At 40.9% G+C, this 18,325-nt stretch overlaps 1 long non-coding RNA gene across 2 annotated transcripts in view; it reads left to right on the top strand.

Annotated features, from left to right (window-relative positions):
- Positions 1-10,620: 10,620 nt before the first annotated feature.
- Positions 10,621-18,325, top strand: part of LOC128915794 (uncharacterized) — a 175,874-nt gene continuing 168,169 nt past the window's right edge. For both annotated transcript variants that reach the window (XR_008468752.1, XR_008468753.1), the window contains exon 1: positions 10,621-10,738. This is a non-coding gene — a long non-coding RNA (uncharacterized LOC128915794). The remainder of the gene's footprint in view (positions 10,739-18,325) is intronic.

The following is an 18,325-nucleotide window of genomic DNA, read 5'->3' on the forward strand; positions in this document are numbered from 1 at the left end:
CTGTTAGGCTTTAGGGACCATCTTGTCTGATATCCTTCCTCCAACAGTGCAAAGTGCCACTTGCTTTGCAGGAAAGGACACCCACCAGTTGGCAAATGGTGGGGTGTCTTTCCAAGGCAGAAGATTTTCCTAACTTTGGTCATGCAGTGCATACCAGGAAGCGTGAGCATTTTTAAGCTGATTACCTTAAGCTTACCTGATGTGGCGGCAGATGGTCTCGTTGTCTAGACCCATATCCAGTTGCTGATTTGCAATACCATTAATATCTCTAATCCTCCTCTGTCTTGCAGCAAAGAGCTTGGTGTTTGGTGTCCTGAAGTACTTTTGTTGTTCAAGGGTTAACATGCATATGTAGATTCCTCCTCCTATGAACCAAAACCTTTTTTAAGGAGAGGGTAGAGATCTGGGCAGTTGTCCTTTCCCCCAGGCCACACCACCCACAAGAAGCAGGGTCCATTGGGTCCAGCCTTTTGGCTTCCCCACCCAGGAGAAGGTCCTTGGACCGTGGGGAGGGGGCAGCTGAGGGTCCGGGCTCCCTGCGGGGCTGCTAAGCAGGGCTGCTGAATAATGCTTCGTTTTAAATGTTAATGTATGTAAATTTTGGTGGGTCTAAAGCAAATTTAGGCTTCAGAAACTAATGATTTTTGGCGCCTTTTCTTTTTTCCTTTTAAAAGCACGTTTTCATTGTCTTAAAGATGTTTAAAAATGCATCGTTTTATGCCCAGTAAAGCAAATCCTGAAGCCTTTCTCAAGCTGAACTCCTCTTAGGAGACGACTTTGCCTTTTTCCTGGCAGAGCTCCCAGTGCCTTGATAGCAGTTTTATCTGAGTAAAGCCCTGCGTATTTGCATGACACTGAAGAGCTAAAATTATCTCTAAATGGAGCAAAAAAATTGCCAATATGTATTGTTCTAAGAAAAATTGCTCTTTGGTTGGCCCGGAGGGGACATATTGTAAATATGATTTAAACATGTCTCTGCTACTACTGTCTGATCTTATCATCAGATGTTGCTGTGGAATTTATCTATGCAGACCCTAGAAAAGAAAACAGATTGAGAACATTAGCTTATGCTGTGAGAAAATATCTCCAACTTGCTTCGTCTGGCACAAAAAAAACCCAACCCAACCGACCCCGCATTAGAAATATGCCATAAAAAGGGAAACAAACATTAAAATGCTGTCTATCTACTTTTATCACTCTGAACTTAAAATGTAAGTGCTGCTTATTGATTCTTTGATGTCAGGAAAGTGACATTTTTCTCCAGTCCTGTCTGACTGTTGTGATGAACTTCAGGTTTTCATCCGTCTTCCTGACACTAACGGTACAACATGCCTCTGAGCAGAATCACTGCCTGGAATCTGATTACAATAGAGAAGAAGCAAGCACTTCTCAGGGTTCTTTATGTTAAAAATCTTGTATTTGTCCAATAAATCATGTCATCTCACAGACTGGTCTAGAGAGAGGCTGACTTTTTGTCAGTAGAATTTTTTTTCAGCGTAAGCTAGCAGCGTATCACACTATATATGTTATGATTGGGTTTTTTGAGGAGCAGCTCAAAATGCTCAGTAATACAGCACTGGGAAGTGAAGATGACAAGGCCTATAAATGTCTGAAATTAAATGCAGTTTAAGAACTGGAGTGTGTTATCAGGAGGTCACAATTAGTTTTGCAGGGCCAAAACTTTTTACATTTTGTCATTTTCTAAGCTCTGAAACATGAAGAAGTCCTGGAACATGCTGTGTATTGAGAATAATATTTTCATTTTAAAGTTGTTTCAAATGACTCAAGGAAAGATAGGAAGATGATTGGATATGAAGGAATATTTACAAAAATCTGGCAAGATTACTAGCATGTCTTTTATTTAATTCATACCTTAGGGTATCTCTTTATAGATACCAAAGATATGATTTCATAGGCAAAGTGCCTAGGACAGTTAATATTATTTCTATGGTTTGCAGCAACATCAAAGGCAGGATGGTGAGAATTTCAGTACGGACACACTGTGGATCTCAGAGAGTTGATACGCATGACAGTCCACTCTGTCATGTCATCATACTACATGGCCTCGCTGTGTATCAACGCTAACATAAGTCTGCCAGTACTTGTCTGCAGTCAAACCACCCGCTGGAGTGGAGACATCCTACTGGGGAAGCAAACTGAGATCCATCCTGAATGCCAGTTCTCATTAAACATTTAATGAAGATAAATGGAAGGAAAAAAATGGGTATTTTTCCTGGTTCTTTTTGCATTGAAAGATACTTGGCCATGTCCATCCCCAGCCTGTATGTTGTACAACAATCCATAGGGAAAAGAATCTGTTGCTGCTCAAAATGTTCTGATGAGGCAAATACTGTGCTTGGAGGAGGGACTAGTGACCCTAAAAAAATAAGTCTGGGACCTGGGACTTGGATGTAGTCCCAATTTTGCCGCTTGCCTGCTAGGTGACCACTGGAATCTAGGTTGAGGCTATACAGTCTTCAGGCTCATTTCCTGATTTTAGCCTAGACACAACTGATACAGAAGAAATAGAAATAAATAACCTGGCCTTGTCTTCCCCATTAGTTATCTGTTTCAAAGATACCAGTTTGGTGAAAAGTGTTACCTCTCCATCCCATCCTTCTCATTATTTACATGGACAGCCCTTATGGTTGCATAGTCTCACGCAGATGAACCTAATCAGTCAATTCATCAATCAATAATACCAGAGCATCCTGTATACGGAGAAGAGACGGGACTGGAGACCGTGTGAGATCTGCAGGTACATGGTTAGTGCTCTGCAAGGCAGCTGAGTGGCAGGGTGGTGGGTGCGACATGTAGGCTTCAGACAGATGTGGGAATGAACGAAAACACAGGCTGGAACGTGTTTTAGACTTTAGACTTCAAACTGTGAGACAGGAGAGGTTACAAGGAGCTTCTCTGACTAGAATTGTGGAATTTAGGGAAAAGCTTAGCAGAAGTTGGCATGGTTAGAAAAAAAATAAATTTCACCTACAGGAGCTCTGAGTAAGAGTATAATAAAAAATAGAGCTGAAGGTACATGACTATGTGAAGAACAATAAATGAATGAATGAAAAGTCCTTACAGATTCTCTGTAGTCCTTATACTTTTATAGGAAAATATTTATGGTTGAAGGAGTCTTGCACTTGTGTAAATAGAAGTTTCCATATGGTAAGAATACTTAAAAAGGAGTGAGGTTTGTCTATTTTGTATTATCTCGGCTGCTTTTTTGGCTTCTGTATCTGCTGCTGATGCATTTTCTAACTCATCTTTTTTTCTGACTTTATTCAGAGACAAAGGTGGGATGCAGCAAGTACATTATAAGGAGGAAAATGATTTTGGAGTGCTTCCCAAAAGTGCTATTATTTTAAGCAAAACTTGTATGATCAAACATTTGTAAAAAATCTATCATCCTAAAACATTCATGTTTTGGTAATGTATGTTTTCTGCTCTTTTCTCATTTTCACTGTTTTACTTCAGGAAAATGGCAGAAATCAGTGAAGTTCTTGTTATTTCCTCCCAGAGAATAATCAAACAGACTAAATGGCAATGGCAAGAAAATTTCATATACAGCAACAGTTAGTATATAGGCATTGAAAAATCTACATTCCCTAAATTCTGATTTGAAGTTATTTTGTTTCTATGAAGGTAGTTTAAGAAAGAGTAAGAATAAACTTATTTAAGTTTATCCCCACTGAGAGTAGTTTTCAAGTCAGTGATAGTCAGTAGCTGTATATACCTACGCTCTTTTAGTCCAATTATTTTGTGTATTTTGAAACGCAGAGCTTAGATACAGTATATCTCAATAAATACCATTAGAAATGTCCTTTCTTTTACCCTTGTGCCTCTTTTGGAGCAGACTGAAGAATACCAGTGATGGGGATGTGTCATTTTGCCTTTTGTTTTTCTGACTATTTGAATTCCAAACAGAACATGACAAGGGCAAACTACACTTTTGAACTCTGACCTCTACTTTAAATTGAATGCAAAGTCTAAATATCTTCCTCTTTGACTGTATCCAAAGAGAGGTTTGTCAGAGACATCTTATAACCTTGTGGCTCCAAGGGTATCCTCTATTAATTAAAAAAAGTTTTCTGAAGAAGTTCTGACTCAGTAGAATAGACAGGGGGCAAATGTGGAGAAGAAAGGCACATTGTTCCAGTAGACAAAGACAGGGTATCAATTTTCATAAATCTGCATTCCCAAGACAACTGTTCAAATCTGGTAAAAGGTCCATTTCTTTGAACTTACATACCAGAAAGCTTTTATTCCTCTGCTCCGCAGCAGACAAGAGTACAGGTTAACTGTGGCTCATCACTGTTACGCTTTAGATGATTCGGTGAGAAATTCTTTAGTTTAATGATGGAAGGTACTACCTAGTTCAAGAAAAAATAAAAAAGAGAAAGAATGAAAGGGTTACCTGTGGTGCTAGACAATGTTTTAGAAGATTCACTTTCTCTAAATTTTCAAACTCCGGCTTTTAAACTTCGTGGTTTAAATTCCTAGGTGTTATAATTAAGGATTTAACATTACTAAAAAAAATGCATATTTATTCCTGGAATAGCCCGTACCAAAATTTTAATGATGAGTGTCCTGGCTAGTCTAAAAATCATTTGGTTTGGAGTTCTTTTTGCTATTTCTTCTCTCTCTGAGACTAAATGATAGTATAAAATAGACATTATTTAACCACAGCAGAAAAGAGATTCAGGGTCTCAGCTTCTGTTATTTGGTACTGTGGTATGAAGCTGTCTTTCACTGCACACAGTTTAGAGAATAACGGTGTTTACACCAGTTTACAAGTTCTCAGCAGCATTGCATTAGAATTATGTGCTGGCCACTCATGCAGAATAAGCATATTTCACCAATTATTCCCAGTGCTTGTGAAGTACAAACATTTGCCTCAGTATTTACTCCAATATTTTTTGCTTATTTTTGTTAAAGAGCTTCTGCACTGAGTGAAAAGAGGCCTTAGGTACCTACATTCATATAAGAAAAGCAGTGCATCATCTAAAAAAAAAAAAAAAGTAAACAAAGGGTTGAAGAAAAGAATTAATTCCTAGACTGAAATTCTTTTTGTCTCATGTAATGCTTGTTTGGTGTTTGTGCAGCGCCTTCTTTCTTCTTCTGGGTCCTTGGGTACAGAGATAATAGGAGAAGGTTTTAGGTAGTGGAGTAACTACAGTGTGTAGAGGACTATGAAGACAGCAAAAGGTATTACTTCTGCAGTAATATACAATGACGTCCTAAAGCCCTTATCCTTCTGTTTACCTTCTAGTTTTCAGTCCTTTTTTTGTTTTTAATGTTTTCAAGCCTTTTCCCACCATCAGGAGGGCTAGGAGTATACTTTCCTACAAATGATAGAGTCCTGGCACAATCACAGCAATTCCATGACTGGGACTAGAAGACAGAAAATCCATCAAGATCAGAGCTATAATTGAGATCTCTAGATACAAGTTTGTCAGTGTCAGGACAGAAAACTGCCAGGAGCAATGCTGGGGTTCATAGGATGAAGAGGCAGGCAGAGCCTCAGCAGAAGTTAGAACACCAAGAACTTAATTTATAAATTTCCTGATCTGAGTTTATGGACTACAGAAATACTTGCATAAAGTGAATGCAGCAAACCCATGCAAGGAATGCAACCTGTAAAAAACAAAACAAAAACAAAAGCAAAACACATCTAAAACAAACTGCTGAGATTTAAAAATACAAATCCCTTCCCTCCTTCCTTTCTTCTCTTTTTCTCTTCCTTAACTACTTGCCCCTCTAAGAGCTTTCTCCTCACTATTCAGATGGTGGTTCTGCCAGACTGTAGCAATGTCTGTCTTGGGAACCTGAAAGAAGCTGAAATCATATCACCTTTGCATCAGGTGATAGGTGTGTGCATCTAAAAGTGTCCTTTTCTTCTATAGCTACAGGCAGTTAGACCAAGTAAATTGTTTCGTGTTTTTTAGACGTGTTTGAAATGAACACAAAATCATATACCCAGCTTCTTTTGAAATGAATGTAAAGGCCTGCAGAGGAAAAAAGAGCGTGCCAACTCATTTTAAATTGCAGTGTTTGTTTATAGGAATATATATATATACACACATGCATTTACGATTTAAAGACAATTTGATAAATAGAGTAACTGATCAGTCTTTACTGTTTTAAATAGGAGAAGCGTCTTTGAATTAATGACATTTTGAGCAATTACAGAATCAGCTAATTAAACCCAGTGTCCATAAAATGATTTGCTATCAGTAATAGTTATACTCTGAATGTGTATTCCTGTCCCGCAGTGTTGATAATTGCAGATGCTCTTTTTCAAGGATAAAAGGGCACATTAGTGTGGTGTAGCTAAAATTACACTTCTCACCACTTTAGCCATTTGTCCTTTGATCCTCGTATCATCACAGACCTTTGTACAGCACTTTGGGGAATCAGCTTAATTCTCAGAAATTCTTGGGCACTTACTCTTCTGCTTTTTCACATACATTTTAAAGTTTCTTCAATTGCATCCTATCACTGTCTTACAGCCTCTGCTTATCTGAAAAATCTAAAGAAACTTTTGACGGATAAATTCTGTTCCTTGTGGTGCAATCTGCACATTGGTGCCCTAATTCGTGCTGTTGCTCCCCTTGACTTGCGTAAGAACTAAACTACTTGAACTCTTGCACAGGATACTCAGCAGTGATCAAAACCTAAATAGACTGTCAGTTCAAAAGGTTCGTCATTTCCTTGGAAAGAATTTAAATTAAAAAAATAAAGAAGACTATAACCCAGGTAATGTCTGGATGATAGAAAAGATTTGGAATATTCCACAGGAAAGAAGAAACTCCGAAGCAGAGGATTTATATTGTCTGGCTGAACTGTTTGTATGTGGAATTATTATAAATGTTTTTCATCAATAGGAAGAGTTGAAATATGGAATTAACTCTTAATGAATTGGAGACGGGTATGCACTCCCAAGTGGAGAATGTAACCTAAGCTACAGTGGCCCTTTAATCTTCAGGTTCATAAAATAAGTAATGTGTTCCTGACTTCACATACTAGGTCATCTGAAAGGCAACGGTTATTATGTTTTTCATTAGGAAAGACTGAGGGAGATAAAGACTAAGTGAGATAAAGGAGATTCATAGGACTTCCTAGGCTTTAAACAAACACGTAACTGATTTGTTAAGGGAATATCTATTTCTTTCTGGACAAAGCAATAAAACCCCAGTTAGGGGAAGGGGAAGCATTGGTCTCAGGAAGCATAAGATGTGTGAAATGGGAAGGTTTCCAGTATAAGAAGGTGAAAGATAAGGGTGTGCATGGTTGCCAATTATTTTAATGTGCTATTGGATTTCATTATGTGTTATGCTATATATAATACGTACTGATGGGTTATTAAAGTAGCAGGAGGCTTGCTGGCAGATCTAGGCTATATTTATGGTGTGGTTTGCATAGAGAAGGCACTAGATAAGGTGCAGTAAATAACAGATAAATTAGACTGTAAGAAAGAAAGGTCATTCATGTCATTTGTTGCCCAAGGACTTGGTATAAACGGATGGCCAGGGCTGGCACTGCGCAAAAGGCAAAGGGAATAGCCGGGGAGAAGTTAGAGCGAGACTCCAGGCTGCTCGAGGAGTGTGGGAAACCCAGCGGTCTGGAACAAAGGATCTTATAAGTATCACAGCAACTGTTGTTGTAGTTTGTGCTCGCTGTATTTGCTGAGGATGGTCAGTTCAGGGCTGACACAACTGGTTACAGATTTTATCTTCATCCATACACAAGGTCGCCTGGGCAGAAATCCCAGGCTCTTTGCAAAAACTGGTATTTTTAGCTTTTCTCCATTTCTCAGGGCAACGTGCTGGTAACTCTCTGTGTCCTCCTGGACCGGTGTGAGGTTAGCAGGGTTGGGTTTAGTGCCCTTCTTCCCTTCCTTCTCGCCACTCCCTGCTGCTCCATCTGACAGCTGTGGTTTGGTTCTGAATATGGGAACCACCTGGCAAACAAAGCCTCTAACACCCACCATTGTCTTCCCGAGGACAATACATCACAAATATGTTGAGTGGGTCAGAGAGGGAGCTTCGCTTCCAGACAAACACAGACACAATTGAAATGTTGAAGACTTGTCAGAAAACCTCATGGGTCTTTAGCACAGCCCTTTTCTTGGCCAGAAGTGATTCTAAATGTCTGTGTCTGACATCCAAGCCGTGTTAGAATGGCAGCTGTAAACAGGGACATAAAATTGGATTTCAAGGAGAGCTCTGTTCTGGGGGGTCTGCTGGAATCCCGCTGAACCCAAGCTCAGTGCATGCCACAAGCCCTAAGAAAGGGTGATTTCAAATCTGAGAAACTCTAATATAAGGGAGAAAAGAACTTGAAGGAGTCTGTCTTTTGTCTTTGAAAATGCATGGCACAATTTTTTTGTGTCAAATATTTCCTTCCAGCTGTTGTTAAGGAAAAGAAACTGAGGCGGTATGAGTTGAAGCCACGGCAGATGCAGATGGCTGGTGTCTCTCAAGCTGAGCATCCAAATTAGAAGTCCATGGTGAAGGCATAGCTCTGATCCCTGAGTGCTCACCAGCACGATTGATTGAGAAAGCAGAGAAATAACTATGGTAGTAAAGAGATTTGACAGAGAAGGGTTAGCGTATGGGTAAAAGAAGAGAGAAACTGTGGGGTGATGTAGAAGTGTCTATTTAAATATTGCCACGAGGTCCACTTCACAGTTTGGTCATGCATATGAGCTCAAAACTGACTGTCAGCTCAATGCGAGTATCTGTCAGCAGCACAGTCCTCACTGTTCCGGCAGACTGAACGACAGGCAGGACTGTTAAAAGCAACCTGTGATGGCTGTGGAAAAGTGTCCGTTCAAATTACATGATATTAACCTGTTTCTTTATCATTTACATTTATGGAATTGAATTATGAGAAATATTTATCACAGATGACTCAGGTTGTCACGGTCTCGTTAAAAAAAGGCTTAAATGACTTACCACAGTAACTGGTATTTACAGAATGGAAGAGTTATGAAAATCCATATTTTTTCAAGTGAGGCTTCCTGTGCATGATTTTGGAGATACGCTTTCCGTGTTTACAGAAAACTTAAGTTTTAGAGAGTGATTTCATAATTCCCAAGGAGAACAACAACATCACGCTTCTGTCCAAGGGGAAATGGATCAAAGGGGTTTTGTTTAGAGAGACGTTACATTTCTTCACATCACTTCCAGTTGTTGCCGGGCTGTTGTTGCCACATCATCACTCCTAGATGTGCATCAGGCTTGGAATGTCATTAAACTTTGTGTTGTGGCTTGCAAAAATGTATTCTGCTTTCTGCTCTGTGTGGAGGGGAGGGGTAATTTTTCTGAGTCCATTAAAAGTGTGCTCAAAATGATATGAAGAGGTTTTCAAAATGCAACATTTATACAGAAGTGAAAAGCATGATCAGAGTGGCTCTTTCTGTCTGTCTTAGGTTGTAGAAGCTTTATGTTTCCCTGAAATAGGGCAAATCTTACTGCTGTGTGAAATATATCCTACCTAACTGATGTACAAAGGCTTTCTTTTGCAGAGGTGTTAGAGAAATCCTGAAGGAAATGCTAACGGTGTGGCCCTCCCTCTGCCCCAGCTCCAGACCATTAGTCACAGCAGTGGTATGCAGCTTGCACAGGGAGTTGGACTGGCTGGATCTGCGTAACCACAGAGTCTCTGGCCTGCCTGGGGCTTTTCTGTCTCCAATACGTACTGGCAGTATGTGCCAGCCTGTTCGGGAGCCAGCTTGGAGTTGCAGCTGTATGATGTGGGAGTCTCTTCAATTGGTGAGCAGCGTTGCTGGACTCGAGGGGTAGGAAGGCTTTGGAGCAGGTTTTGCCCTGCGCAATTTGTTCCGAAGACCAGGTCGGTTGAGCAAAGATGCTGCCAAGGCTGCAGGACTGCCTGCCTCATGTGCTTGTTCCATACGAATTTCACAGCGGCAGCATTGCTGGCTTTTGCTTCTTTCTTCACAATATAAAAAAAAAAAGCTTTACAAGGCTGTTATGGAGGGATTCTGGCTTGTAGGTGAGCTAGAGAGCTGCCTGTCTGGAGAGGGACTAGAGGCTGCCGGTGCTCCGCTGGATGCAGCTAAACAGTCAAAGCAAAACTAATATTTATCCTTTAAAAGCTGTGAGTCGGTTTAATGGAAGTTGCAAGCAGCATTCAGGTTATGAGAAACAGGATAAACCATGAGGTCATGCATTGTCCTGAGTTTTGCTATGAGTGCAGTAAAAGCACATTTTTTAAAATGAAGTAGTGATGATTTCTCCTTTTATCGTCAATGGAAAAATCTTTTAAAAACTGGACAACAGTATGTTTTGTTTGCTGCTTGTTTCACAAAACCTTAGACTATTTTGGGAGGCCAATAAAGATTCACTGACGTCAAAATGGAATATTAAAGGCAGATGTTTCTGGTTAGCTTATTTATCCCTAACCACTTTTCCTGATTTTTTTTTTTTTTGAGATAAGTCTAGACTAGACAGAGCACATTTCTGAAGTGTACTTTTAAACTGATCAGTTGTTTATTCAACAGTTTCCAGAATAAGACTATCAATTTTATTTCCTCTACCTACTATCATTGTTAATTAGATCAGTGTGTGGCATTTTGATAAGCCAACAGTATTACTGTGCTTGATCCAGAAAAAAAATCTCTTCCATAACAATTATCACAAACATTATTAGATACAGATGCAGTGTGCCACCGGTATGAAAAATTAAACATCTGGAGAAGATGGATGTTCAGGTAAGTGATACAAAAGAGCTTTAAGATTTAGATAAAGCAACAAGATTAATGTGTATGAAGAATTTTGTCTCTGTGAACTATTTTTGGTTCATCCCCTGCCCTAACCCCGAATATACTGTACACAGAGTAGTTTCTCAGAGGAGGCAAACTCAGGGTTGGATGTAACAGCACTGTTGCTTCAGATGAGGGTGAGAAAAGCTGTGTAGCAGCACAATGCAGCTCTCCACAGCACCCAGACTCTGCAGCAGCCAGCGCTGATAGGAGAAGAAATATTGCTCCATTAGCTCTCATGGTAAATATGCTCTGGATCGGGAAAGCAATAAATATAAATATAGACATTGGTTGCTGGAACCAGTCTGGTCCACTTGCAGAAGTAAAAGCACTCAAGACTGCTTCCAGTTATGCCACCTTTTTTTTAGGCAACTGGTATGGTCCTGTCTACATTTCTTTTCCACCAGAAAATAGATATTGCCTCCAACAGAGGTTACAAGAGATTAAGGCAGCAGACGGAGGGGATGACAGACTGCATACTTTGCCTTTGCTTGAGGAGATGAGGATCAGCTGTTGCAGACTTAAATCTGTGTCACTGCCTCTGCTGTCCCACTACACAGCCCTTCCCTCTGCTGGGAGACTGCCGCAGGGCCCCAGGACAGCTGTGGCTCCTGGGCAGCGGGAAGAGCTGTTCTGCATCAGGGGGATGAGGAGGAGGGAAGGGCTGGAGGATGGAAAGTAAGAGCAAACAGGATAGGCACGTCCTCCCTCTGCTCACACTGCAGCCTTCCTGAAACACCTCTGACTGTTCATGGTCATCTTCGCATCCTTTAGCAGCCATCCGTTCCTCCTCAATGCCTTTCTTTATCTGCATCCCCAGCCTCTCCATCTACTTCAAATCTCACTGGCCTCTCCCAGTCTTTCTTACCCCTTTCACCTTCCCCAGGAAAAACCCACTGTCAACCAGATTTTGTGATCCTTTACCTCAAGCCCTCTATACCCACCTCCCACCCCAGAATTTGGTCTGAATTTTGGACATATTGCTGAGCAGCCTCAGCACTGCTTCTCTCCTCAAAGCCTCTTTACTCACAACTTCCTGACATTTCCCACTTCTCAGCTGCTCCTGCCCATCTTCACCTCCTTCGATTCCTGCTGGCTCTTCACTGTCTTTTCTTCTCGCTCTGTCCCCAGACCTGATCTGTGACCAGCACAAAATTAAACTTAGCCAATATTTCTGGGAAACCTTTAATTAGCTTTGGGAATAGAAACAACAGTGTCAACCTCAGACTAGCCAAGGATCCTTCCGCAGTTGGCTCTAGCACTGCTCGTCTTGCCAGCATGCTACAACAGCACCCTGGATTTGGCTGAGGATACGGCTTGGTCATGAGGTTTTTGACCTTTTTTCCTGCCTAACTTAATGCTATTTTTAAAACTCTGCCAGGATTTTTTTTTTTCCCTTTGACAGCTGGATTTGGCTTAGTATTTCTGTATGATTCCATAACATCTTTTTGCAGTATTATCGTATTACTTATTTTCATTTTTAGCCTAGGGCTTCATTTGAGGGCGCTGAAGGAGTTGTTGTAATAACTAACATTCCACCAGATGTGTAGCACAATAGCCAATAGCTTCAGACAAATCTTTTTATGGTTTTTCTATAATAATAAAACAATAAACTTTCAGTTTATGTGAAGACACATTAATGTAACTTTCCACATGTAATTCAGCTTACAGGAATCTTAAACCTTCGAGAAAATAATGCTTAAGTAGATTACCATGAGCCTTACTGGACATTTAAGGGAATATATTTATTAAAATGTACTTTGGTCATGAGAATATGCTTGACTTTAAACAAGTAATTGAAACCATATCGGACCGGACCCTGCCAGCCTTGTGCTGTTGGACTGAGCCTTATTCTAACTGAAATCGAGAGGTGACTTCTGGAGTCAGCGATTATTTTATCTGAATTTGGGTGCCAGATCTGGGTCTGTTATTTAGACAACTGCATATTAAGAATTATTTGATTATGTGGAATGTAGGCAGTTGTGTCTAGACATGACCTACATAATTCAGGTGATGTTATGTTCTCACAGGACTTACTCATTGCTTTGCTACGAGCTCATTGTATGGGGTCTCTGCTACCCCATGAGCAAACTGGGAACCAGTCTGTGGCTCTCAATCACAAGCTTTGTCCAATTTTCCCTAGTTCAAGGGTGCATCTGCTGTTTTAGGAGTGGGTAATACACACTGTCTAATTTAGGTACCCCAAAAAACAGATAGAAGGGAGTTTTCTTTAGACAGTGATTCATATCTCCTGCCCTGATCTGCTTTCTGAAGATGCTCAACTTTCCCCTGAGCATACAGGAGAGGAGACAAGTTTCTCTTGGGTGCCTAAATGAAATGGAGCCATACTCTTCCTTCCATTTACCCTCTTTACCTTCCCATCCCTTGGCACATTTTACTCCTTAAATGCTAGGAAATTGCCCCTCAAAACCTGCTACTTTACAGCCCTGGACATCCTCTGCTCCTTGGTTCTGACCTCTGCTTGCTCCACACCATGTTCAGGTCAGGGAGTGCCCATTGGTCATGACCTTCCTGCTGCTATTGCTGAAATCTTCCCTTTTTTGTCTGAATGCATTGGGTGTGAGGGGGGAGAAATTCAAGAGCCTCAGAGGGGCTACCCCCCCCTAACTATAGTATAGGACAATAAAAAAGCACCGTATCGCTGCAGCGTGGTCCTGCGGTCCTGCATCGCTTGAGTGAAAACAATGAGGATTTTTGATCTCTAGAACTGAGAGTTGTTGAAAAAGGTGTTGTTATATTAGGAGTTGTAGAAACCTGATGGGAACGTCTTCACAGGTAGACTTAACTTAAAGATCAACTGGAATGCTAATATTATATGGTAAATACATTTTTTCTAGGCTGCCTGCATGCTCACTGTCATTAATCCCATCCAAACAGCCCCACTAAGAGTGTATTCCAACTTCACAACTAAATGCTTAAAAATCTAGAAAGCAAGAGCCATGTTAGGGTTTTCCATGCGATCAGTGCTTCCCTGTTGTGTGTGTGTGCATATAGAGTTTGGGATCGTGCTAGAAAATGACAGGTGGAGTTAGGGCTACAGTTCCTGCTAAAACACTCTGCAAATACTAAGACAGAAACTGAAGGAAGAAATCCTATTTACCACCCTCAATATCTAATAGTCTAAGTGTCTTCCTGAATTAAAGAGTAAAGAGGTCTTCCTAACCCACTAGAGTGCATTTGCATGGAGCCAGGATAAGAGGTGCCGACTTATCTTTAACTAGCAACTAGTCAGAATACTGCACAGCCTGTTTTCTTTTATTCATTGTGCTGTTAGCTAACTGATGAGTTTTCAGCTTAATCATGTAGCAAACACAGACAGTACATACAGGGTTATACTAATTTGAGGTTTATCTTTAACCAGTATATTATCTGTAGATGAGAAAACATTGTTGAAGTTATGCTCTATATAAATGCTTTGATACTTTCTTGGAGTCTTTAATTTAAGCTTTTCCATTTCTCAGAACAAAGGGACTAATTTTAATTATACAGCAGGCAGGATTGTGGTTCTGTATGCAGAAGCGGAGAGACTAGACATTCCCCGAGTAACTGAAAAGGCCACGCAGGCTCTCCCATGTTTCCAAGAAGAAACCCTTTGTATTTAGCAGTGATCCCAAAGCCCTTTGTGGAATAAGCAAATTAACGGTCGTCTTTTGGTGCCTGGCCTGCATCTCTTGTCTGCTGGAAGATTTCTTAGATCCACGTGAAGGCAAATCAGTGTGAGACACTGAAGTGTTTGTGAGAGATCTTCACCTTGCCACTCTCCTGCAATCTGAGCAAAATACTGTGTTTCTGTGTCCACCTTTCCCCACCCGCCCTTTGGCTTATTTCACCATTTCATTGGGTGGGTCACCAAATGGGAAGTGTTTTCTGTGAATTATTATTTTATATTTTTTAAAATATTTGATGCCGCTTTTTTGTTCTTTGAGCTTTTATCATAATCTAGGGGGTCAGCTCATACATGTCTGTATCAGCAGAGTGAGCTGATGGCGATTCCTTTCTGTTGGGATCTTTTTGAGCAAATTGTCCACACTGCATATGGGTAGCGTCCACCTGAGTTGTTGTAGGGCTGTAAGTGTTCTACTCTTACACCTCTATCACTTTTGCTTCTCTTAGTCCTCCAGTCCAAGAGACTGCCTCTGCTCAAGCAGGACCGTCCTTTTCAGTATTACTCCAATTTTGTAGCTCTCTTTTTTTTCATATTAGAAATGCCAGAATCTGGAAACAGTCTACTGGAGCAACAAAGAAGCTTTGATTGCAGTAAAGCTTGGGCAAAATATATAGCATGAAATGATGGGATGATCCAAATAAGTGGGAATTTTGCCATTGGCTCCAACAGAGAAAAGATTTCACGCTTGCTTAAGTTTGAAATCTGAAAAGCTGAAGCAAGTGAAAATGCCGTGAAAGCTACTGGGAGAAAAAACCCCACACTTAAAAGGGCTAATTTTCTTTGAAGCTCATTTCTTGATAGCTAAAGAGGTTCTTGGATGAACATCAGGATCTCCAAATAAGTAGAAGTTGGGCTTGGTAGGGGAAGTTTCTTCCAACAAACATAAAAGAGCTTGGATAGCAGAATGTGGACCTTTTCTACTCTGTTTGTTGATCATTTAAAATTTCAGTTGATTCCCCCACCCTATTTTCTTACCTTGAGCTCTTCTAAAAGGACCAAATGTCAAAGGTCGGTGCTTGTAAAGAAATAATGTAAATGCACAGTTACTCCATTGAAATCCAATATCATTTCCTTGAGAGCAGAATTTGGTTTTACTTTCTAATCCGTCATGTCAAATTCTTTGGCACTCGCACATAAATAATCACTCCCAGGCAGTTGTTAAAAATGGGCACTGCACGAAATATTTGCTTATCCAATACTTCCACAAAGCCTTCTATTCAGCTGTAAATTATTAGGGAAGAAGAACGGATATGATTAGCTATGATACCCATTTCAGCTCAGTTGTTGCTCTTATTTCATATAGTCTTGCTCGCCCTCCAAATCTGAAGGCCCTTCAGCTTCTTGCCTGCTTTGTACAGCTTGTCCTCATGATTTTTCATGCAGGATCCATCTCTTTTACTACCAGTAGTTCAGATAAGGAAAACATACGTTGTTTTTCTGTTAGCTGTAGAATGCTTCATCATCCCTGAAACACCTTAGAAAAGGTCTTCCAGTTTGTATTGACGCAACTAACCCATAGTCTCCCAGGTTCTTGTTTAGTGGGGGAGCCAAGGCTGCATCCAGGAAAGATGTGCTGTCTTGCTATTAGGAACTGGTTCATTAAAGCAATTCTGTTTGGATCATGTTTCCAGCCTGGGGCTTTGCTCAGGCTCAGCTTTTCAGGTAGCGCTGCTCAACAGGAGCTGCAGACTGGGTGGCATTTCTGCATGAGGAGGCATCTGTCTTGTCTGACCATCTCATTTCAGGAAGGGGCTGTGTGTGGATAACCCAGCTTACACCCAGCAGCTTCTCTGGTCTCTCTGATTCCTCCTGTGTGAACTGATTTTGATGTAGGGTGCTTGGTAAACCTGTGTCAGAATGCAGTAGTTTTAACCTAACTAGATTGAAAATGGAAGAGATTTTATACTTCCTTCTTCCACTCCTAATTATGTAAATTTAAAGAGAAAGTTTTGGGGTTTGTTTTCTGGATAACTTTAAATAAATCTTTTTTCTCCATGTTCCTTCCCTCTTCAGGGTGAGTATGAGGGAGTGCTGTCTGTTCTTTCAGATTTACCAAGAAAAATTATTTGGTCTGTTTAGGTGGGTACTTTTTATCCCCAAACTGGCCTGTTTGATGACTCCTCCTTAAAATTAATCGTGTTCTCTCTGTTTTCTCCATTCCCATCAGTTCTGCATATTCCTATTTCCCCTGTAGACTTCATCACCATCCACCCTGTCCCTGTAGCATCAGCTTTGCTCATTCTTGGGCTTGGGCTGCAGGAGCAGGAAGAATTCCTTCTCTTCCCCCAGAGTCAGCAGAGGAATATATGGCAGCCCAGTTCCCTTCTTATTCTTTCAAACCAGTCAGGATGGAGAGAAGGAGAGAGGGAGCTGGGGGTAGAGGAGGAGCCTGAGGAGCTACTCCCTGTGCTTGAAATCTGATCCTATTTATCTGCTGATCTTTCTCCATCTCCATTCCCCCTCCTTCCTTGTCAGACTGGTATTGGGTTACTGATGGGAGCAAAGAGAGCATTGCCTGCTTTTGGGAACTTGCAATTGCTTCCATCCTGGGAAGCAGGCGCTAGGATAAACAGCTTGTCAGAAAGGTTGGATGACGTTTCCCTTAGCTTGGCTAAAATTTCTGAGAAAGTTGGAGGTTCTCGTGTGATTGGGAGAGCAGCTCTTGCCCTGGCCAAAATCTACTGCTTCCCAAAAATTCACGAGACTTGGCAACCTGGGTAATGGAACACAAGTGTTAAAAGAATGAAGGCTGGTGCTGTGTTACACACGTGTTGAGTCTATGTGATGATCCCTTCTGGCTTTGAAATCTGGGAGTCACTGGGTAATTGCAAGGACACAGCCATTTGTCTGCAAGCACGGCTGGTGCTCACCAGCTCTCTCGAGTCAGAGTCAACAGAGCATGAGGAGCAGAACTGGGGCAGAAACGTCTCAAGATCCTTTCAGACCTCTAGAGTCTTAACACTGCTGTTAGCCGTAGTTTTAAAATGCCTCTAGCATTCTCATATATATATATCGTATAAATCTACAGTTTTATAAGTGTTTCAGACCAGCTGGCCTGTTCTCCGGTGTACGTTTTGCTCCAGTTGTGAATTTAACTGAAAGCCATGAAGCCGTGCTGGAACAGAGGGTTCTATTTCACAGGAGTTTACTATGATTTCAAATCACGTTCTATTCCAAAATGAGGATGTAACACAGTTTTGGATACTTGTGGCATGAACTTTTGGGGGGAAGCATTATTTTAAGGCAACAGAAACTTTTTGGTTTAATATAATTTTGGTCTGAAATTGATTTTTCTGGTTTATGTTGTGTAACATAAGATTAAAAGGACTGAAAAAATGCATTTCAAAACAGAAAAGTTACACTCAAAGGAAGTCTGAATGTTCAGTCTCAACCTAAGCCCTATTCCAGCTTTTTTCTAAACACAGTGTCACTGAAACTGACACATTTCTGCAAACATTTTGGATTCAAGGAAACCAAATTTCCTCCTGGAAGAATGTTCTGCTGGAAAACTTCTCACCATCTCCATCTCGCGTTACTTGGCAGATTTCACATTAGACGTTGCTTGTTCCCCTAGCCCTATTTAATACTTTTCTTGGAAGTCTTGCCAACTTTTCAACCCAAATGTGGAGAACTATAACATGTGATGAAATTCACATCAATACTGCTCAATAAAAACCTCCTGAACGCAGTCAGTTTGTCTGTGGCAAGTCACAGCTGAAGGATTGGAGCCCTGTATTCAGGTAGTTGAAGGCAGAAGGCTCCTTGCATCATGCCCCACAACACATCCAAGGAGTATGTTTTATGGCACAACAGTATGTGCCCCACTGTATTTTGAGTACTGCTCATTG

This window comes from Rissa tridactyla, chromosome 10, assembly GCF_028500815.1.
Source record: "Rissa tridactyla isolate bRisTri1 chromosome 10, bRisTri1.patW.cur.20221130, whole genome shotgun sequence".
NCBI classification, from domain to species: Eukaryota; Metazoa; Chordata; class Aves; order Charadriiformes; family Laridae; genus Rissa; species Rissa tridactyla.